Here is a 23775-nt window from a genome sequence, read left to right as displayed (position 1 = left end):
GTGATACTTATTCTACAGCACCTAACAGCAGCAAGTATCCCAGAAGATACTCTAATGTTTTTCATTCAGTCTTCATTTTATAAGAGACGCTGCAATCAATTCTCTCTAGTCACTATAGCTGTTCTTTAAGTTTTCCTGTAAAAGACTGTACGTACAAATGGAGAAAAACAGCATAATTATTACTACATAATTGTAGTTTTTGTTCATTGGGTCCATTATGTTTGTATATACTCACTGTGTTTTGTTCTCTAACATTTTTGAGTATATTTTGACCAATTCCTACCTGTATTAGATTTTGTCCATGTTAGTAGCCACCTGCAGTGTTTTATTCCTGGAGTGTACACAATGCTTTATTACCTTGACCAAATACATATCTTCCTACATTGAGTGTTTTCTTGCTTTTTGTAGACTTTTCTAGTTCACTTAGGTACTGACAGTGTCTTGTATGGTATGTTCTAAAGCACTGACACATGTTGACAAACAACGTACCAATTGCGTGGTTGTGTAATTTGCTTTCATAGACACTGTCACTTTTATAGTTTTAAAATTCTTGCTAATTAAATCACATGATTTGTTACCTTTGGTTACTTGATTATTTCTGTAGGATGATTCCATTGTGTTTAATAATTTGCATGCTGGACTGTATGTGTAAGAACTTGTTGCAGTGTCGAACATGTTTGCAGATACACAAACATTATACATTTTTCTCAGTGAAAGGAAGTGTACATGCTGATGATTTGCATGATTCAAGTTTACTTTAATTTTAATCCACTAAACAATTTACAAAATATAACTCAACCATATGTAAATATTGTCTAATCATAAATACATATTTGGAGTAGAAGGAATTCTCAAGTAAAAATTTGTTCAGTTGGTTTTTAAAATTGTTTTTATTGCCTCATTACCTTTAATTTACAATGGAGATCATCAAATATTTTTATGACTGTGTACCTTGCTCCTTTCCATATAGTAATAAGGTTAAGTTGTAGATAGTTGAGCCATTTTTGATCCTGGTGTTGTATTTATGGATGTTACTATTATTTTTAAATCATGCCACATTTTTCTCAGTAAATTTCATAAGAGAGTAAATGTATTGTTAGGCTTGCCTGCATGACCTTCATTGCTGGACACCTTACAACATGTTTCTGTGCAATTAATAATTTACTGAGGTGCTACCCAAAATATCTTTGAATTTCATTCTAAAAATCATAAAACTATACCTATATTCTAATGTCCTTTATCACCTTCAAAGTAGTCACCTTGGGCATGTATGTAATGATCCCAACATTGTTCTCAATTTTGGAAGCACTCTTGGAAGTCCACAAGGTGAAGGGTGCTCAGGACCCATTGTGATTCCACTTGGATGTCTTCAGTCGAGTCAAAACAGTGCCCTTTCAACGTGATTTTCATCTTCAGGAAGAGGCACAAGTCACACAGGGTTAGATTTGGTGAGTGGGGAGGGTGGGGTTGTTTTTGGCCAGGAATTCCTTCACAACAGGCGAGATGTGCGAGAGTGTATTGTTATGGTGCAACACTCATCTTTCTTTTTCCACAACCCTAGCCATTTGTGCTGAACATTTTCCTTCAGTCACCTCAAAATCTCACAATAAAACTGCCTGTTGAGTCCGAACAGGTGGAACACACTCCTTATTGACTATTCTCCGAATGCCAAAAAAAAAAAAAAAAAAAAAAAAATTATCAGCATGAACATCTTGTTGCTGTGAACGTGTCAAGCTTTCTTCAGCCTTGCAGAAGATGGGATTTTCCATTGTGATGATTACTGCTTCATTTCAGGGTCATAACCACAAACCCAAGATTCATCACCTGTTATGTCTCTGGATAAGAATTTTGGACACTCCTGATCTCTTTGTTGTAGCTTATTGCATGTCTAAATCCTGAGATTTCTTTGGTTAATGCTGAGAAGGTGGTGGCCAAACTTTCTCTCATGTTCAGTTAAACAGCTGGAATTTGTTGACATGCCAGTCTTCATGGCCCATGTCACGCACTTTCATGATCATTTCTGGTGTTGTGCATGTTGACAGTCAACCATAATGTTTGTCATTTCTACAGATTCTAGGCCTTCCTTGAAGTGCTTGAACAATTTAATGTTCTTGCTTGATTCACTGCACTCCCACCAAATGCCTCTGTCAGCTTGTGGCAGGTTTCAGATGCAGTTCTCTTCAACTTGAAACAGAATATAATGCAAGACTGTTGCTCCTTCACATCATCCATTTCACAATTTTGAGAAGCACTGACACATGTGCTGACATGCACCGCAACAACTCACAACTTCCTGCACCAGATGACACAACTTGGTGTGCCACAGTAATTGAGATGTGTACCTTGGAACAGCTAGCATCAGAATGTAGTACTGTTACTGGTTTGACTGGCACAATGAACTTCTCAGATAGTTTGTGTGCACCTTGTGTGTATAAGTGATGACTTGCTCCAGAAAATTGTTTCATATGCCATTAACAAAAGGAAGTAAACCAATTTTCTGATGCTTTCACTATCCAAATTATTGATACTATTGATATTGTCTGCAAGGTCATTAATAAACAACATAAACAGAAAGGATCAGAACACACTTTCCCGGCACACACCTGAAATTACTTCTACATTCATTGATGACTACACATCCAGATAATGTACTATGTTGACTGTAAAAAGAAGTCCACAGTTGAGTCACAAATTTCACTTGATACTCTATATGATTTTACTTTCAATAATAAGCATAGGTGTGGTACTGAGTCAAAGACTTTTTGTAAGTCAAGAAATATGGCATCTGTGTGACTGACATGATTTACGCTTTTCAGGATGTCATGTGACAAAGGCAGGAGTTGTATTTCACATGATTGATGTTTTCAGAATCTGTTGTGGTTGGCACGGTAGTCATTCTGTAAGAGATATCTCATTACATTTAAGCTTGGAATATGGTCTAAGATTCTACTACAAACTGGTGGCAAAGATATTGATCAGTAGTTTTGTGTGTCACTTCTGCTACCCTTCTTGTAGACTAAGGTGACCTATTCCTTCATTCAACTCCTGAACACAGTTTTTTGTTTGAGGCATCTGTGGTATATTGTGGTTAAAAGAGGTGTTACATTGGTTGTAAATTGGTATTGAATGTGATAGGTATTCCATTGGCCTGTGGAGATTTGTTCAGTTTTAATAATATCAGCCATTTCTCAACACAGCTGTCACTAATATCTATTTCCCTAATATTTGCAGTGGTGTGAGAATTAAACTGTAGCAAAAGTCCTGGATTGAAAATAAAGGTCACAATTTTTGCTTTTGTTTGGCTGCTCTCAATTGCAGTTCCTGTCTCCTCCATGAGTGTCTACGACACTAATTTTGGGTGTTATGAAAGATTTTTTAATAGTATTCTGCTACATTATTTGTTGAACCCTTCATGCATTGCCACCTTGCAGGCAAATATGTTTCATTCAGCATATTTCTGTCTGTAGCTCTATGGTATATTTTATATCTATTATGCAGTAATCGGTTTCCATAGAAGTTTCTTTACTATGACCGCATGTTATACACTTGTAATACAAGTAGTAATTTGCTTCTACCCAGATTTATTGTGGAAACTGCAAGAGCTACATAAGAGTACCTGTTGCCTTACTATGGGTTAAAATGAAGTGAACCATTTACTCATTGTATCTTCAGAATGATACACATTGAGTTTCCCTAAAAGAATGTTATCATTTGGGTAGTAGAGTGCCATAGAGAGGTTACAAAAATTCCAAGTAGGAAAAATTTTGTCATTCACGTCTTTTAATTCATATGAAGATAGTAACTGTTCTTGAAAGAACAGATACCATTGATGACCGTGCAGCTTCTCTTAGAATAAATGATAATTAATTGAAACCCTCAGCTGCCGACAGGTGTTGTTGATATTCCTCGATGGGGACAGCTGAAAATGTGTGCCCCGACTGGGACTCGAAGCTGGGATCTCCTGCTTACATGGTAGATGCTCTATCTATCTGAGCCACCAAGGACGCAGATGAATAGCGCGACTGCAGGGACTTATCCCTTGCACGCTTCCCATGAGACCCACATTCCCAACTGTCCACAATCTACATACGTAATGTTCCTAACAGATATTTGCCCATCCACTCATTACTCATGCCAACTAGGTGACGATTCCCGTAAGAGTTCGGGCAACCTGTGCGCATTTGCACAGACAAAGTTCAATGGCTGGGTAGCCTCTAACTATATATGAAGATAATAACTGTTCTCGAAAGAACAGATACCATTGATGACCATGCAGCTTCTCTTAGAATAAATGATAATTAATTGAAATCCTCAGCTGCTGACAGGTGTTGTTGATATACCTCAATGGGGACAGCCAAAAATGTGTGCCCCAACTGGGACTTGAGTCCAGGATCTCCTGCTTACATGGCAGACACTCTATCCATCTGAGCCACTGAGGACACAGATGAATTGCGCAACTGCAGGGACTTATCCCTTGCACTCTTCCCATGAGGCCCACATTCCCAACTGTCCACAATCTACATACATAATGTTCCTAACAGGTCTTTGCCCATCCACTCATTACTCGCAGAACTAAGTGACAATTCCCATAAGAGTTCGGGTAACCTGTGCACATATCAACAACATCTGTCGGCAGCTGAGGGTTTCAATTGATTATCATTTATTCTAAGAGAAGCTGCATGGGCATCAATGATATATGTTCTTTCAAGAACATTTACTCTCTTCATATATAGTTAAAGGCTACCCAGCCATTGAACTTCGTCTGCGCGAATGCACACAGGTTGCCTGAACTCTTACGGGAATCGTCACATAGTTGGTGCGAGTAATGAGTGGATGGGCAAATATCTGTTAGGAACATTATGTATGTAGATTGTGGAAAGTTGGGAATGTGGGTCTCACAGGAAGCATGCAAGAGATAAGTCCCTGCAGTCATGCTATTCATCTATGTCCTTGGTGGCTCAGATGGATAGAGCGTCTGCCATGTAAGCAGGAGATCCTGGGTTCGAGTCCCAGTCGGGGCACACATTTTCGGCTGTCCCCATCGAGGTATATCAACAAAACCTGTTGGCAGCTGAGGGTTTCAAATAATTATCATTTATTTTAATTCATAGTCGATAAAATGATAGATGGCATGTTCAGCAGAGATGCTCTTTTGTAGCACAAATTGTGACTGATTGAGAATCTCATAGTTGCCGATATATTCGTCCATTCTGAAGTACCTTTTCCAAGGCCTTTAAGGAGTAAGAGTTCATAATTATTAACATCCATCATTATACCTGCCTTAAAGATTACTCTATTTATCTTTATTGATTTATATATTTCAAATCCTGTATACTTACTTAGTGAGACACTTGGATGTAGGAAGAGTCAAAAAATACTTACAAAAATTACTTCAAATATTATTATGAGGTACATAGAATATAAGAAATATAAAGTAAGAAACTGTTCATTCAACATGGTACAAGGCAGAAGATACTTAACACAGTGATAATGAAATAAAGAGTGTAACATGAACAAATAAGATAGGTTAACAGACATTTAAAAGAAAATTGAGACTTTGTAAAAATAAAGCATGAATAATGAGTCAATAATTAATAGATTCTACTGAATTACATTAGATTATATTGTATTAAATAACTGTATGGGTTACAGTCAAAAGTGTGCTGGCATAAGGTTGATTCCATTTAACCTTCAAAATTAGGTAACAGTTAATGAGGATTACATTACTCAAAGGTACAGCACTGCAGATTTAACAACAATTAGTAGATGTTTTCCCTTTTTGTTTAGATAATCATCTGAAGTGTATATGGATTTTTCTTTTAGGAATTATTTAAGAAGGCATATTAAGTTTTGACTGTTCATCGACAACAGATGTAATGTGGGGGGAAAGAGTATTGAACACTTGTGTGATAGTGTGGTGCACTCCTTTGTGCATCATGCTAAGGTTCTTTAATTCACAATGTAGGTCAAGCTTTCTCCTTATATTGTGATTGCGATATGAAATGTTTGATTTTTACAAACCACCTCATCAGGGAGTCTATATATTGGGATAATGTCATCAAAATTCCTGATTTTCTAAACAGGTTTCTGCATGAAGTTCTGTGGTGAACCATGCACATGATTCTTATTACTCTGTTTTGAGTAGTGAACATCATTTTTTGTTGCCTGTAGCTGGGTTGCCCAGAATATAATGCCATAATATAACAGTGAGTGGAAGTAGCTAAAGTATGAGTTCTTGACAGCATCAGTATCACAAATAGAAGTAAAAATATGGACAGCAGAAGAGGTTGAACTAAACTTTTTTAGAGTCCACCCTCATTAAGTCTTGATCATTATATTTAATGTTAACCTCTTCCAGCATTTTTCTCCCACATGGAAATGCGCAATGCCTTACTTTAGTTGTCAGAGATACATTGTGAAAATAACTACACCAGAAGCACAAAATTTGAATATTTTGTGTGAAATATTATAAACCTCCATGCATTTTTTTTTCTTGTAGGAGAGTTCATTATATTCTTTGTTTCCCCAGTAGGAGTTGAAATCAGATCGACTGAATGCTTGTGGTACTAATTCACTTGTACACTGCAGTGATACAAATTTGAAAAATGCTGAGGAATCAGAGATTGTTACATTCAGGTTAAAAAAAGAAAGTGCAAATGTTGCCATGAAAAAGTTAGTAGTGATTCATGCTTCCATAACAAGATCAATGTACAAAAGTGCACAACAACTTCCACCAGCAGAACTTAGGGAAAGATCTTGCCAAGAACCTGAGAAAATTGTGCTCGTATGTAAAATCACTCACTAAGTGAGTGAAAGGCTTCTATCCAGTAAGTCATCGACCTTCATGTGTGCAGTACAATACAGCAAAAGGAACCATGAAGTTTTAAATTTCACATTTAAGAAACCATTCACACAGGAGGATCATACAAACAAACTGTTGTTTGACTGTTGCACAGACTCACACTTGAAACACACAGAAATAGGCATACCTGGCATAGAGAAGCCCCTGAAAGAGTTGAAAACAAAGGTATCTCTAGGTCCCAATTGAATCCCAGTTTGGTTTTACAGAGAGTACTCTGCAGCAGTGGCCCCTTACTTGCCTTGAATTTAACATGAATCCCTCACCCAGTGCAAGATCCCAAGTAACTGGAAAAAGTGCAGATGACCCCTGTATATAAGAAAGATTAAAAAATGGACTTGCATCATTACAGACCAATATCTTTTAACACTGGTTTCTGCTGAATTCTTGAACATATTCTAAGTTGGAATAGAAGAAATTTCCTTGCACTATAAAAGCTTATGTCTGCAAATCAGCATGGATGTAAAAAGCATCACTTGTCTGATACTCAGCTTGCCATTTTCTCACGTGATACCCTGAGAACCGTGGATAAAGAGCACCAGGTAGATTACGTATTCCTAGATTTCTGGAAAACATTTGATATGGTGCTCCACTGCAGTCTGTTGATGAAGGTTTGAGGATATGGATTAGTTTCCCTGATATGGGAGTCACTCAAAGACTTCTTAAGTAAAACCTGTGCGGATAAAAATCATACGTCAAGATCATAATTTTTTCTTTATCAATTACCAGTTTTCGACCACTGGCACACCATCTTCAGATCTAAAATACAGAAAATTGCATATAAAAATGAACAATACAGAATACATTCAATATTTAATTTCCATTATGCAATACATACCAGTCTAAATGTTGTTCAGTTTGTGACGATCACTACACATTGTCGTATTCCAAGTTGCCTTAGTTGAATAAAAAATCACACAGGCATAATGGGAAAATATTAAAATGTGCCACAATAAAAACACGCAAAAATGTATGGTGAGTGATATGAAAAATGTAAATTGACAACATTAATCTCCAATCAAATATTGTTACAGTGCTCATATTGCAAACATGTGTAAAAATGGTTGATGGCAGTGATAGGTGTATCACCTGTGAGTGCATGTAGACAAGATATCATTTCTAATATTCATAACAGGAACAAGGAAGTGTGTGCATGACAGCCATCAGTCAACTCGCTGAGGTGTAGCATCATGGTTATGCTTCATATAAAAGCTGTGAATAGCTAAAAGTTACACAATGTTGTGACCTGATGCTTGGGTGTGAAGTATAAATGTCACTAATATATCCATTACCAAAACAGCAATAATTAATGAAATAGATACGTAAATGGTAGTAAAAACATTAGGTGTCAATTACAATTATAAGTAGCCTTACATCAGTGCCATAGACATAGAAAAAAAAAAAAAAATTATCAGCTGATCGTAAGCTAAAGGATAACACATAACTAGTTCAATCCTGTAGTTAAGGCAAGATCTGGAAGGCATAAAAAACAAAGGGCAGATAATCATCCGAATGTATCTCAAGGTCAATGTGTTACATGCATAAACCTCTAGTAGTAATTCATGGTCTAGGTGCTTCAAACAATGGATGCTCTGTGTTAAGATTTAATACAAAATTATAATATTTGCATAAAAGTGTAACAGAAAAACCAACAACATAAGGTATAAGCACATCCTAATATATATCCACTAATGTGCCGCATGTGACTAAACCACATGTGACTAACCTCATTATGGAAATTTTAGCTATTCACTGCTTGTGTGTGAAGCATAAATTCTTGAAGTACTTTACATGGCATCAATGTACGGGGTATGTCCACAAAATAAGTTCCATTTGGTTATATAAAACAAATGTGTACAGATACAGAAAAAATATTTATTGTATAAAATCTACAACTGTTAAACTACTTTTCTACATAGCTTCTGAAATTTTGTAGGCACTTGTCATAGCACGGCACAAGTTTTTGTATGCCTTCTTCATAGAAGGTTGCCTCCTGTGTACTCAGCCATGTGGTAACATGTTCTTTCAGCTTGTCATCATCGTTGAGTAACAATTTCATGAATTAGTGATCGTGAGATTTGCAGAACTTCCATAGCAAGGGCACTAAGTGTAAACTTGCCATTGTGCTTTATCTTCTCTTCAATTGTGCGAACCAGTTCATCAGTAACCATAGATGGGTGTACACTTCATTCTTCATTGTGCACTTGATCATGTCCTTCATTGAACAGTCTGACCCATCTTATAACCATTGAATCACTCATAGCATTTTGTCCGTAAACCTTGCAGATTTGCCAATGAATTTCCTTTGGTTTAACTTTCTTTGCATTTAGAAAATGAATCACAGCTCTGATTTCACATGCGGCAGCATTTTCAATTACAGCTGACATTATCAAGAAGCACTACAAAGCATACTTTGACAGCAGCGATCTGAAAATGATGTACATGTCTTCTCCTTGAGTCAGAGTAACTGCCACACATGATCAGAACTGCGATCGTAGCTCTGCTTTGGATAGAAATAGAACTTACTTTGTGGATGATCCTCATATTGAACACCTAGACCTTAAGCGAGATGTGTACAATACATGGTGTAAATTTTAAGTTGACAAACCAGAATAACTCGAAAAATAAGCGTCACACAAAAAAATGAGTAGAACCCAAAGTTGATTATTTTTTAGGTGGACATCTGCTGGTGCTAAAATTAGCCCTGGGGGTGGGGCAGGAGGCAACTTTAAAATTTCAACTGGGAACCCCCATTTTTTATTGCAGTGTCAGATTCTACATAAAAAAATGCATACATTTTGTCTTAAACATTTGTTTTGATTCTTGGTAGTTGGCACTGTAATTCAAGAAAATCCATGTCCTCATTTTTGTATAGAAAATGGTTACGGATTAGTAAAAAATACTTATTTACTTCATAAATTTTGATTTGCTAAAACTAAAACTCTCCCCATAGGGTGGGGTTTGAGAGAGAGGAATTAGAATTTTACAGATGTTGACCATGAAACAAACAAAACTTATTTGAATCTGCAGACATAATTAATATTTGGGTCAACATTTGTAAAACTCTAATTCCTCTCTCTCAAACCCCACCCTGTGGGGAGAGAGGGAGAGTTTTAGTTTTATTGAATCATAATTTATGAATTAAATAAGTAATTTTTATTTATCCGTAACCATTTTCCACACAAAAATGAGAACCTAGATTTTCTTGAATTACAGCGCCTACTACAAAGAATCAAAACAAATGTTTAAGGCAAAATGTACCTAGTTTTTTATGTAGAATCTGATTCTGCAATAAGAAATGGGGGTTCCCATTTGAAATTTTAAAGTTGCCTCCTGCCCTACCCCCAAGGGGGCTGGGGTGGCAGGCTAATTTTATCACCAGCAGATGTCCCCCTCAAAAATAATCAATTTTGGATTCTACACATTTTTTCGTGTGAAGCTTATTTTTCGAGTTATTCAGGTTTGTCAACTTAAAATTTACACCCTATATATGTATTTTATGGCTTCCTGATTTCAGTCTTTGAATGTGATTGACTCGACAAAAATATTACAAAATAAACTGGAATATTGCTCGTTAGTGATCGGCTCATTGTATTTTGACACATGCAGCAGTTCATGCTATGTTCTATAACAAACAGGTAAGTATAAGATCACTTCGATAAAATTCTTGACTTTTGATATCATATTCTATGACCTGTAACATTTAATGTCTCAGCCGTAATTCTGTTGGTTAGCCACATATATACTGGTTGGTTATCACATCCATTGGTTGAGCTGGTTGCATCTGGCACCTAGACCTTGGGCTTTGATATTATTTTGTCCTGGTATCCAATATTACTAATTTATGTTTCTTGATCAGTAGTATTGTTATTTTCTGTCTTTAAAATAATGTACTCTCTCCAGTTGTACCTTTGGACATGATTCCATGACATTTGGTACTTCCTGCTTTTTATTTTTCATTATTCAGTGAACAGATAATGCTCAGTGTGTATTTACCACAAACACAGAGATATGAATATAATTTCTTGAATTTATACAATGTAAATTTATTTAAAAAATGTATTGTATTAACATCCTTTGTCATATTTGTCACACATCTGTATTAAATTAAGTGGATGATAGCGCCAACTGACAGTTAGTGTTTTCGTGTAGCCTTTACGTTACTCCTCTGGCAGTTGGCTGATGGCTGTCACACAGACACTTTCTTCTTCCTCCTGTGAATATTAGAAGTGATATCTTGTTTACATCCACTCATGGGTGATGCACTTATCATTGCTGTCAATAGTTTGTACACATGTGGGGCAATATGGGCACAGTAACAATATTTGACTAATCATGATAATAATAATAATAAAATTTTATTGTCATTTGGCTGATTACAGCAATAGAAAAAGTCAAGAGCATATATTTCTACATAAACTAATATATTGATGTAAATTGGTTTACATAAAATAGGTACACATTAGAATACAGTGTTTTCATCTTCAAAACATTCATCAATGGTGTAAAACGGATTGTTCACTAGTAGCTTGTATAATTTAGCTTTAAAAATATTTACATGCAGTTGTTTAAAGTCAGCACTTAGTCTGTTAAACATTCTTAATCCCAGAACTAGGTAGGAGTTCTGCGATTTTGATAATCTATGATATGGCATGTCTACAGATGTTCTGTTTCTAGTATTGTGGCTATGAATATCACTTCTCAACACAAAATAAGAGACATTGTTTCTAATGTACAATAAAACATTGTAGATGAATAAGTACTACTGTAAGACACTGCAATTTAATAAACAGATGTTTACAATGTTCTGTTTTATCAGAATCTGTTATTATTATTACTTTCTTCTGTAAAAGTAAGATGTCATTTACATGACTACCCCACAGTAAGATTCCATAAGAGATGATGCTTTGGAAGAAGGTAAAATATGCTGATCTCACATAGTCATTGGGAACATGTCTTTTTTAATTTCTAATTAGATAAATAAGTCTTGAAAGCCTAGCCATTATATTTTTAATGTGTGGTTCCAATGTCAATTTATTGTCATTAGTAACACCTAAAAATTTGACAGTTTCTAGTTCTTGGTAGTTAGGAATCTCTTTGAGGCTAAAGTAAACTGTCTGGGTTTTGTTTTCATTTAGTAAGAAGCCATTAGCTTTGAACCATAATGAGGACTGAGCAAGGGTATTTTCGGTCAGTGTTTTCAGTGTACCTAGATCAGAGTGGTGGTGGTGGTGGTTAGTGTTTAACGTCCCGTCGACAACGAGGTCATTAGAGACGGAGCGCAAGCTCGGGTTAGGGAAGGATTGGGAAGGAAATCGGCCATGCCCTTTCAAAGGAACCATCCCAGCATTTGCCTGAAACGATTTAGGGAAATCACGGAAAACCTAAATCAGGATGGCCGGAGACGGGATTGAACCGTCGTCCTCCCTAGATCAGAGTGTTTATGTATAAAAGTTTGTGTCATCAGCATACAATATTGTGTGAGAATTTATGAACAAAGGCAGTCATTAATCATTAGTATAAACAGTAAAGGTCGAAGCACCAACCCTTGAGGCACTCCGTACCTAACATTAACCAAATTTGATTTCTCCCTACCAATGCACACAACTTGTTGACGGTTCTCTAGAAAAGACCTGAACATATTTATACTATTGTCATCAAAACCATAGTAAACTAGCTTATTCAGCACAGTGGCATGCTCTACACAGTCAAAGGCTCTGCTCAGGTCACAAAATGTAGCCTGGGCATAGTCCCCAGCCTCGAACACATCTAGTACTAATTTTACGAGGGAGTCCATTGCATCCATTGTGGATGTACCTTTCCTAAATCCAAACTGTTTATCACTAATTATATTTAGTTTACCCAAGTAGACACTAACTTGCTCATACATAATTGTTTCTAAAATTTTTGAAAAAACTGGGGTTATGGATATAGGTCTGTAACTAGCGGAACAGTTCTTTTCCCCTTTTTTATACGGGGTGTTACAAAAAGATATGGCCAAACTTTCAGGAAACATTCCTCACACACAAATAAGGAAAAGATGTTATGTGGACATGGGTCCGGAAACGCTTACTTTCCATGTTAGATCTCATTTTAGTTTCGTCAGTATGTACTGTACTTCCTCGATTCACCGCCAGTTGGCCCAATTGAAGGAAGGTAATGTTGACTTCAGTACTTGTGTTGACATGCGACTCATTGATCTACAGTACTAGCATCAAGCACATCAGTACGTAGCATCAACAGGTTAGTGTTCATCACGAACGTGGTTTTGCAGTCAGTGCAATGTTTACAAATGCGGAGTTGTCAGATGCCCATTTGATGTATGGATTAGCACGGGGCAATAGCTGTGGCGTGGTATGTTTGTATAGAGACAGATTTCCAGAACGAAGGTGTCCCGACAGGAAAACGTTCGAAGCAATTGATTGGCGTCTTAGGGAGCACGGAACATTCCAGCCTATGACTCGCGACTGGGGAAGACCTAGAACGACGAGGACACCTGCAATGGACGAGGCAAGTCTTCGTGCAGTTGACGATAACCCTAATGTCAGCGTCAGAGAAGTTGCTGCTGTACAAGGTAAAGTTGGCCACGTCACTGTATGGAGAGTGCTACGGGAGAACCAGTTGTTTCCGTACCATGTACAGCGTGTGCAGGCACTATCAGCAGCTGATTGGCCACGACGGGTACACTTCTGCGAATGGTTCATCCGACAATGTGTCAATCCTCATTTCAGTGCAAATGTTCTCTTTATGGATGAGGCTTCATTCCAACGTGATCAAATTGTAAATCTTCACAATCAACATGTGTGGGCTGACGAGAATCCGCACACAATTGTGCAATCACGTCATCAACACAGATTTTCTGTGAACGTTTGGGCAGGCATTGTTGATGATGTCTTGATTGGGCCCCATGTTCTTCCACCTACGCTCAATGGAGCATGTTATCATGATTTCATACGGGATACTCTACCTGTGCTGCTATCACATGTGCCTTTAGAAGTACGACACAACATGTGGTTCATGCACGATCGAGCTCCTGCACATTTCAGTCGAAGTGTTCGTACACTTCTCAACAACAGATTCAGTGACCGATAGATTGGTAGAGGTGGACCAATTCCATGGCCTCCATGCTCTCCTGACCTCAACCCTCTTGACTTTCATTTATGGGGGCATTTGAAAGCTCTTGTCTACGCAACCCCTGAACCAAATGTAGAGACTCTTTGGGCTCGTATTGTGGATGGCTGTGATACAATACGCCATTCTCCAGGGCTGCAACAGCGCATCAGGGATTCCATGCGACGGAGGGTGGATGCATTTATCCTCGCTAACGGAGGACATTTTGAACATTTCCTGTAACAAAGTGTTTGAAGTCACGCTGGTACGTTCTGTTGCTGTGTGTTTCGATTCCATGATTAATGTTATTTGAAGAGAAGTAATAAAATGAGCTCTAACACGGAAAGTAAGAGTTTCCGAACACATGTCCACATAACATATTTTCTTTCTTTGTGTGTGAGGAATGTTTCCTGAAAGTTTGGCCGTACCTTTTTGTAACACCCTGTATATGGGCACAACTCTAGAAATTTTTAGTATGTCGGGGAACTTACTTTCAACTAGGCATTTGTTAATACAAAAAGTTAAGGGATAAATCACACAATCAACAACATCTTTCAACAAATTACATGACATATCATAGTAATCAACACTAACTGAAGGTTTGAAATTTTTCACTATTTTTAGAATGTTATTTGGGCTCACTTCTGTGAAAGTGAAGGTGCTTGTGGAAGCTTTTCAAAGCAGCTGTCCATAATACTAAGTGCATTTTCAGGGGGTTTGTTTATTGAGCTACTAATTTCTTCAATGGACTGAATGCAATATTTATTAAATTCTTCTGGGGTAATGGTGATTTTCTCTTTGTGTTTAGTGTGAGCAATGGGGTTTATTACACTACAGGCCTTTTTGCATTTATTGTTAGATTTTTCAATGTTTACTATGTTATGCAGTTTCTTTGCTTCATTTATTGCCTTCCTATACTTGTATTTAGCTTTATCATACAGTTCTTTATACAGTTCTGATTTACTGGTTTTGTACAGGCTAGAATACAACATATCAGTATTTTTCAGTTGCCCTAACTGTGGAGTATACCATTTCTTCGTTTTCCTTTTCTTGTAATTACTACTAATATTCATTGAACATTTTTTCAGAGGGATGTTATTTTCAAATATATTTAAAAATATGGAGAAAAACTTGGTGTAAACAATATCAGCTGAACAGTGTTGAAGCCTAATAAAATGTGTGTCCCAACTGAAATAAGTGAGGGCATGTCTAAACCTATCCATCCCCTCTCTGTTCACTGGTCTAGTAATCACAATTTTAGATTCTGGTTTGGTGCAGTCTGAAGTTACATTAATAAGTCTAAGATATACTGCATCATGGTCTGAGTAAGGGAAACTAATTACATCAGTGGACATACAAGTTCTCTTAATATTTGTAAATATATTGTCTAGACAGGATGAGCCTCTGGTAGGTTTGCAGTTAACATAGTACAGGTTAAATTATTGAAGCACATTTTTGAGCTCTTTCACAGTTTTTCTGTCCTTCAGGACATCAAACCTTGAATCGATATCCCCTCCAATGACAATATTGTATTTTTTCCATTTCGGTATACATATGTACATTAAGAGTTCAAGTTTCTCCAGAAAGATATGGGGGTCACCACTAGGTGGCCTGTACACTACTACTGTCATTAACTTAAGGTTCTCAATTACTAGATCTGATATTTCGAAATGCATTTCATCACAAACGGTATTGAGATCCATCCTACCACAGTTTGGTGCAAGAGGTGTTTTTGCATATATTGCTACCCCACCACATAAGTGCTGTTTTCTGCAATAGCAACTAAGTAGTGTGTAATCATCCAATACTTTGTACCCAAGCTCATCCTCTTTACACCAAGGTTCACTCAAACATAGAATATCTACCAAGTTTTCTTTTGAAAATTCGTTGACTATTAAGATTTTATCTGCCATACCCTGAATATTGAGGTAGCATATTTTAAACTCTACTTTAGGCAGTTCTTTTTTTGCATATTCTCTTAGTTGACAAGACCTAATGTTACCACCTGAAAGTTGACCAGGTTGTATCCTAGAACACCCAGCCTGGTCTATGCATACAAGTTTTTTGTCATCTCAGTTGAAACATTATCCAAGCACATTACTGGTCTTTTTTCCTTCTCTAGCTTATCCGATACTATTCCAAGAATTGTATCACTTAAAACACATTTACCTAGATTATAGAAATGTTGACCATGCTTACTATGCCATTCTCTGCTACAACTACTGGTGTTAATTAAGGAAATGTTCTTAAAGTGCTTACAGATAGCTTTTTACTACTTGTTGGTCTGCTCCATTTCCTTATTCACAAATTACCACTGGGGCAAATCATGTCGATGAGGCACATTAACGAGAATCATGTTGGTGTGGGTTAACACTCCGAGAGTCTTCTTCAGTGTTGAAGTAGCTATCTTCCTTTCATTTCTGCTGATGTTGTTTGCTCCAGCCATTACCACAACAAAGTCTCTGTCCACAAGGGCTGGGCTTTCTTTCTTGATTGATGTTGAAACGTCTCATAAACCAGCTCCTGATTTACTGGTACCTTCTATTTCAAACTCGTTAATCACACAAGGTCTGCTTCCCATTAACATAGGTGCTAATCCTCTGGCATAACTGTCTGAAAAAATTTGGATTTTACAATTAATGCTGTCAATTTACATTTTTCATTTTAGGTAAGATATTTCATATCACTCACTATATATTTTTACATGTTTTTATTTTGCACATTTTAATATTTTTCCCATTATGCCCATATGATTTCTTTTTATTTGCTAGGGCAACTTAGCTCTAAGAATATGACGACATGTAATGACCATCACTCTCTGAACAAAATTTTAGACTAATATGTATTGCATAACTGAAATTCAAATATTTAATATATTTTGTATCATTCACTTTTTATACACAATTTTCTGTATTTTAGATCTGAAGATGGCTAGTCAGTGATCCAAAACTGGTAATCAATAAAGAAAAAATTGATGATCTTGAAGTATGATTTTTATCCACACATGTTTTAAATCAACAGATTGTGTGTTGCCCCACTAACAATGTCAAGGAATTATTTCTAAAGTAATTGAAAGCAGTGCATTGTCCTCAATGATGAGTGTTCATCAGAAACAAAGGTATAACTAGGAGTGCCCCTGGGAAGTATGAGGGAACCACTCTTATTTCCTACATATAGAAATGATCTGATAGACAGGGTGGGCAGAAATTTACAACTGTTTGCTGATTATACTGTGGTGTACATGATTTGTCATTGTTGAGTGACTGTAGGAGGATACAGGGTGACTTTGAAAGAATTTCTAGTTGGCGTGATGAGTGGCAGCTTGCTCTAAACATAGAAAAAAATGGATGCATATGAAAAATAATCCTGTAACATTCAAATACAGCATTAGTAATGTCCTGCTTGATACAGTCACAGTGATTAAATATCTAGGCATAACATTGCAAAGCAATATGAAATAGAAGGAGCATGTTCGATTGATAATAGGGAAGGTGAATAGTTGATTTTGTTTTTTGGGATAATTTTGAAAAAGTGTATCTCATCTATAAATGATACCTTGTATAGAACATAAGTGCAATCCACTCTTGATTACTGCTTGAATGTTTTGGGTCCCCACCATGTCTGTTTCAAGGAATATATTGTAGCAATTCAGAGGTATGCTGCTAGAATTGTTACCGGTAGTTTTGATCAGCATGCAAGTGTTACAGGGATGCTTCATGAATTTCTTTCTTAACATACTTCCCAGTTTACCTTCTAATTACTCTCCATATTGTTGTAATTTTATTTTCAAAATTATTAATTCATAATACAACCTGCAAACATTTTGATTTTTTACAAGCCTTCTCACTTAAGAACAAAGATACTGGGAACTAAAAGAACAAGAGGAGACAAGTAAATCATGAACTGTATATTCTGATAGAAAGGCTATTGGATACCAGCAGAAAAAGTACTATTGTGTTATTTAGACACATTACTAGAGTGGACCAGGGGAGATTGGCACAACAGATACTGCAGTTTTTGTTAGCCAGAAAAATAAAGTCTACTGGATTCAAGTGACACAAATGGATTTGAAATGGGAATACAGAAAACCAAGACTTACACAGTTCAACTTTCAAATTAAAATCTGGAACATAGGGCTAGGCAGAATAAATCTTGGACAGACAAGCAAAGATCATTTCAAAGTGTGGGAATGAAAAAATACTTGACAAGAATATAGACCAAAAGAAAAAAAGATACTCCAAATTAATGTGGTCCACACAGTGTGAAAAATGAGAAGAAGAAGAACAAATTCTTCTATAATATCAAAGCAGTTACATACATGTACCTGTCCTGACAATTTTGTAATGGTCTCTTTTCCTGTTGCACGATACTCACTTGCGAAATTTTTGCCCTAGACAATTGGTGGCCTATTTCACATGTTTCATTGGCATCAGCCATTAAAAAGTACTTATTTTATTTTGCATGATCAGGCCCAGAGGACTGTGTGATGGCACAGTTAAGGCTCTCCATCTACTTTTGTCTTTTTCTATCTGGTTACAACTCTCCAAGCCTACCAGTTGCAGCAAGTCTTTTGTTATTCCAACCATCCATACCTTTCTAGTCTTGTTACTGGTCTCCTGTCTGATGGTTTCCAGTCCATTACAATTTTGGGTCATCTCATTTCTTCCATTCTCACTACGTGTCCATCCAATTGAAGCCTTTTGCTTTCAACCATTTCATTAGTGTTAGGCTCTTTGCACAGCTCTTCCAGTTTTGTGTTGCGATGCCTTGCCCATTCTCCAGTGGTTGGATCCAAGACTGGTCTATATATATTTTCCAGATTACCTTTCTCTGAAATGTAAGCAGTCAGTTAAGGTCTTGCTTAGTGCTCCAGCTTTGACAACATTATTGTTTTAAATAGTTTTAATTTTAGTTGATGTTTCTGTGTGTTGCCTGCTGTCTTGCCTTAATCACCACTTCAGTTGATGTTATTTCAGTTAAAACTGATCCAAGATATTTGAACTGCCATTAAACTTGAATAAATAACCTTCCTTTTTGCAGTTTAGTAGGTCTCTGAAGTAATCCATCCATTTTCTCCCAGTCCTTTGATCTTCCATTAGCACCTTTTGATTGTCATCTTTTATGAATTTGTGTTAGTGGTTTGACCCTCTTTTAATCCTCTTTTTGACCCATCTGCTTGTCTTAATGCAGTTTCCACTTGGAAACTTTGTTTTTTTATTGCCTATCTTAACTTCAGCTTTTGTTGTATTTAACCATATATCTACAACTCTAACCACTTTCTTTGATTGTAGGATTCTGTCAGGGTTTTAATTAGAATCTGCCTATGGATGCTATTGTAAGACTTCTTGAAGTCTATGTAAAGCAGATGTAAACTTCCGCTGTATAATGACACTGTGGATTTTGGAGCAGAGGACTGTGTCTCCAACCTTTAGAAATTCAGTGGGAATTTCACCCTCTCCTGGATGCTTGCAACTCTTAGGGTTTTCAATTTTTTTTCTTATCTCATTGACAGTAGGTGGAGGATAACATGGATCCACTGTTACATAGTCATTAAACTTGAATAAATAACTTTGCTCTTTGCAGTTTAGTAGGTCCCTGAAGTAATCTATTCATTTTCTCCCAGTCCTTTGATCTTCCACTAGCATCTTTTCATTGTCATCTTTTATGAATTTGTGTTAGTGGTTTGACGCTCTTTTGAACATTTTTATTTTCCTATAAAGTTATATCACTTTTTTTCATGAAATTCTTGCTGAGATTCCTCCATGATACTTCCTACATACCTTCTCTTTGCTTTCCTTAGTGTGGCTTGAGTCCGCCATCATATTTCTCTGAATTATGATTTTCCTTCTCGCTGTATGTTATTTTGTACCCATTGTAATTTGGCCTGCCATATCTGTCACATAGCTTATTCACATTCCTCATCAAACCACCCTTCTTTGGCTTAATTTGGTTTGAAATTACTTCTTCTCCTGTTTCTTTAACTGTATCTGCAGTTACCGCCGAACTCTGATCTTATCTCAGTATTTCTGTCATCTTCATTTTCCAGTACTTCAATATGATTGGTCAGTTTGATCCAGAAAGTACCTCTTAGATTACCTTTGCTCATGCTGCCCTGATCATATAGAGAGATTTATGTTTTTTGTATTCCTTCACAATTTCTGGGTTTCCAGATAGTCTTCGTTGCTATTCTGACAAGGAAGTTGTCCAATCCACATTCAGTATTGCTTGTCACCTGGACATTCAGTATCCATTTCTCTATTCTTGCCTCTGCCAATACATGGTTAATTGGGTTCAGTGTTTTCCCAGCAAGAGGTAAACACGTTCCTTGATATACTTACTTCCTGTCAAAGTCAGTACTACTTACGAACATGCTTATTGCAGTTATAAAATTAGACAACCTAATGCTGTTATTGTTGCTCACATCATTTAAGCTGTGCTTTCCAGTGGTTTTGTTGAAGGCTACTTCTTTTCCTACTTTTGTATTAAGATATTTGAAGATGATTTTGTAATGCTTCCATGTTACATTGTTTAAGACTCTTTCTAGCTCCTCAGAGAATACATATTTTTGATCTCATCACTCTCTTTGGTGGGGGTATGACAATTTATGCATGTGACTGTGTTTACTGGTGTCTATTGTTACAAGTGAGATTTTTGTGTTTATAAATGTAAAACTTACAAGACCAGTATGCAGTGACTTCTTCACCACATACCTATGCACCTAGTTCATGATTTGCTTCTTAGACTCCATGGTTGGTTGGTTGGTTGGTTGATTGGTTGCTTAGTTTCATGTTCCATGGAGCATTTGCATTATAAAGTGTAATGATGTGGAACAAGATTTTGCATTCACATAACAAATGATTTTGTAAATATGCCTACATGCTGATCATTCACAAGGTTTGTTTTATTATTATTATTATTATTATTATTATTAAATATACATATATGAATAATTCCCATCCATCACCTTTTACACTTTACAATAACAGAAATTCTACAGAACAGGAGGAGTTGTCAAGGAGATACTTTTTCAGTTTCTTTTCAAATTTTACTTTGCTGTCTGTCAAACATTTTATATCACTGGATAAGAGATTTAAAGTTGTAACTGCAGCATCATCCACGCTTTTTTCTATTGCTGTAGACCTGTTTTTAACTATGAAAAATAGGGAGAAATTACTTAGAAATGAATTAAATTTTAATTTTACATCTACTGCATTATGTACAATTAACACCACAAAAACTGACCATCAGCAGCTGCAGTCAGAGTTAAATTCTTATGCAATTCTACTTTAAATAAAATGCATCATGTCAGTTTTTTTCATTTATATTGGGATTAGCTAAGTACCTGGCATTGCCCAGGTATGTATTTATTCGTCTTCTAGTAGTCTACCTCCTCCTCCTGCCCCTCTCCCTTTCCACATCATCCTTCCCCTCTCTCTGTCCATCTCCTCCTCCTCCCCCTCTCTCTGTCCACCTTCTGCTCCCTATCTCTGTCCTCATCTGCCCCCTTCTCTCTGTCCACTCCCCTTTCTCTCTCTCTGTCCACATCTCTCTCTCTCTCTTGGTGTCCATCTCCTCTCCTCCTTCTCCCCTCTCTCTCAGTCCACATTCTCCCTCTCTCTCCCTCTGTCCTCTCCTTCACACTCATCCCTCTGTCCACCTCATCCCTCTCTCTGACCATCACCTCCTCCTCCCCCTTTCTCTGTTCCTCTCCTTCTCCCCCCTCTTTCTGTCCATCTCTAGGTTTCCCATCTTTTTGTCCATTTCCTCCTTCCCCCTCTCTCTGTTCACCTCCTGCTCCCTATCTCTGTCCTCATCTGCCCCCTTCTCTCTGTCCACTCCCCTTTCTCTCTCTCTCTGTCCACATCTCTCTCTCTTGGTGTCCACCTCCTCTCCTCCCACCTCCCCTCTCTCTTAGTCCACCTACTCACTCTCTGTCTCTGTCCTCTCCTTCACACCAATCCCTCTGTCCACCACCTCCTGCCCCTCTCTCTGTCTGTCTACTCCTCACCCCTCTCCTAACTGTCTGTCTTGTCTCTTCCTCCCTCTCTAACTGTCCATCTCCTCTTTTGTCTGTCTCCTCATCCCCCATCTATCCCCTCTCCTCCCCTGCTCTTTCTTCCTCCTCCTCTTTTATCTCCACCTGCCTCTCCCTGTGTCCATTTCCTCCCTTTTCTATCCATTTCCCTCTACCCTTATCTGTGTCCATCTCTTCCACCTTCCTTCTCTCTCTACACCATCAGCCCCGCCCCAATAGGAGGTTGCTTGTTCTTACCCCAATAGCATTTTTTTCCAGATTCTAAGTAATATGTTCAACAAGTTTGGGTGAAATTGATTCAGGAGTTTAGGAGGAGCCTTTTACCCAAGGCCTTTGCCCTTGTACACACATCACATATATTTCACCTGTATCTTTCACAAATTTCACTCTGCATTTTCATTTTCAAGCAGCTCAATATTTTTGATGTACATGCCATGCAATGAAATAATGTTGCAGGTACTTGTAGATACTGTCTGTGAAATGTGTTGTGAATAGAATATAGAATTAGCAGTACAGAAGCAATAAATTAAAAGGTCATGTTTGATGTGGCAATTTTACTGCATGAACAGCAAAAACTGCAGTAAGTGATAAAATTTTTTTCTTTTCCACATTTTGTGTGGTATGTCAGTGAGAAAAAGTCTTGTAAAGGTTAAAATTTATGTGTAAAGTTCATTGCAAACCACTTAGTTCTCTCGTTCTCAAATTCTGGATGGATATAGTCTGGCTATTACCCATCATTAGCTACACATCTTTTTCATCCCCACTCCAACTCCTTTGAGAGGTTGGTGTTTCTTAACACACAGTGGTTCTTTCCTGAGAGTGAAACATGTTTGTTTGAAATTTATCCTGTGGTTTAGGAGCATTTGTGGAACATAAATACATCTACTTTTATAATATATATGTATTACAAGGAAGACAAAATATAACTTCAAGAATTTTCTGAAACTGGTCCTATAAGTATCCTAGACCTACTCCAAGAAGAAACAAATAATTTTCTGAAAATTGAATGTACTGTTATTATTTGTAATAATAATGTGTGGTAACTATATAGAAAATGTTCTATCACTGGTCTTTGTAACTTAGTGGTCAACATGCAGACATTCCAGATAAAGAGTGCCAGATTCAGCTGTAGATTATTCACCCCTATCCCGCCCCCACCCCACCCCACCCCTCCATCCCCCTGCCCTCCCAGGAAGGTATGATAAAACTGGTGGCAACTCTTACTTTTAGCAATCCCATACGGGGTTGCTCTGACTTCTGCAAAATAATAATTAAAATTTAAGTCTGTTGCAGTAGAGTAGAAAATTGTAGATGATCGAAAACTGATTATTCAATCTACACAACAACAAAAATGGCAACAGCAACAAGAACGCTGGAGTTTTCTTATGATTATGTTACAGAATTTCATTCCTGCCACTTGCGACTGGTTTAAAAATTGTTGAACTGGTATTTCCAAGTCAATGAGACATCAGTGCCTGAAGAAGACTCTCATTGCTGTAATGGTGGCTAAACCAAATTATTTGCAACAGTAATGTTGAAACATGTAGTCTCCCTTCCTTCCTACTTCCATCTATTGTCCACATTTAACTATGTCCTATACAAGTAATTAATAAGCGAGGTCTTTTATGAAGATTTCAGAGGAGCAAATATTACAATAAACTTTCTAGTTTACTTAGCTTGTCATGTTGAGATGGATCCAGTTTTTCTTGTCTAGGGGTCTGACTCTTGAAGCTGAAAATCTCATATTTGGTTTGAACTAAATAAATCTGAA

At 37.1% G+C, this 23775-nt stretch overlaps 1 non-coding gene across 1 annotated transcript; it reads left to right on the top strand.

The window, feature by feature from the left end:
• The first annotated feature begins 4947 nt into the window (after positions 1 to 4947).
• Positions 4948 to 5021, top strand: Trnat-ugu (transfer RNA threonine (anticodon UGU)). Its single transcript has one exon. It is a non-coding gene; the product is annotated as a tRNA-Thr (tRNA).
• The last annotated feature ends 18754 nt before the right edge of the window (positions 5022 to 23775 follow it).

The sequence above is a fragment of the Schistocerca serialis genome, chromosome 3 (assembly GCF_023864345.2).
Source record: "Schistocerca serialis cubense isolate TAMUIC-IGC-003099 chromosome 3, iqSchSeri2.2, whole genome shotgun sequence".
Lineage (NCBI taxonomy): Eukaryota > Metazoa > Arthropoda > Insecta > Orthoptera > Acrididae > Schistocerca > Schistocerca serialis.
The sequence above is the reverse complement of the archived record's forward strand: the minus strand, read 5'-3'. Positions and strand labels throughout refer to the sequence as shown.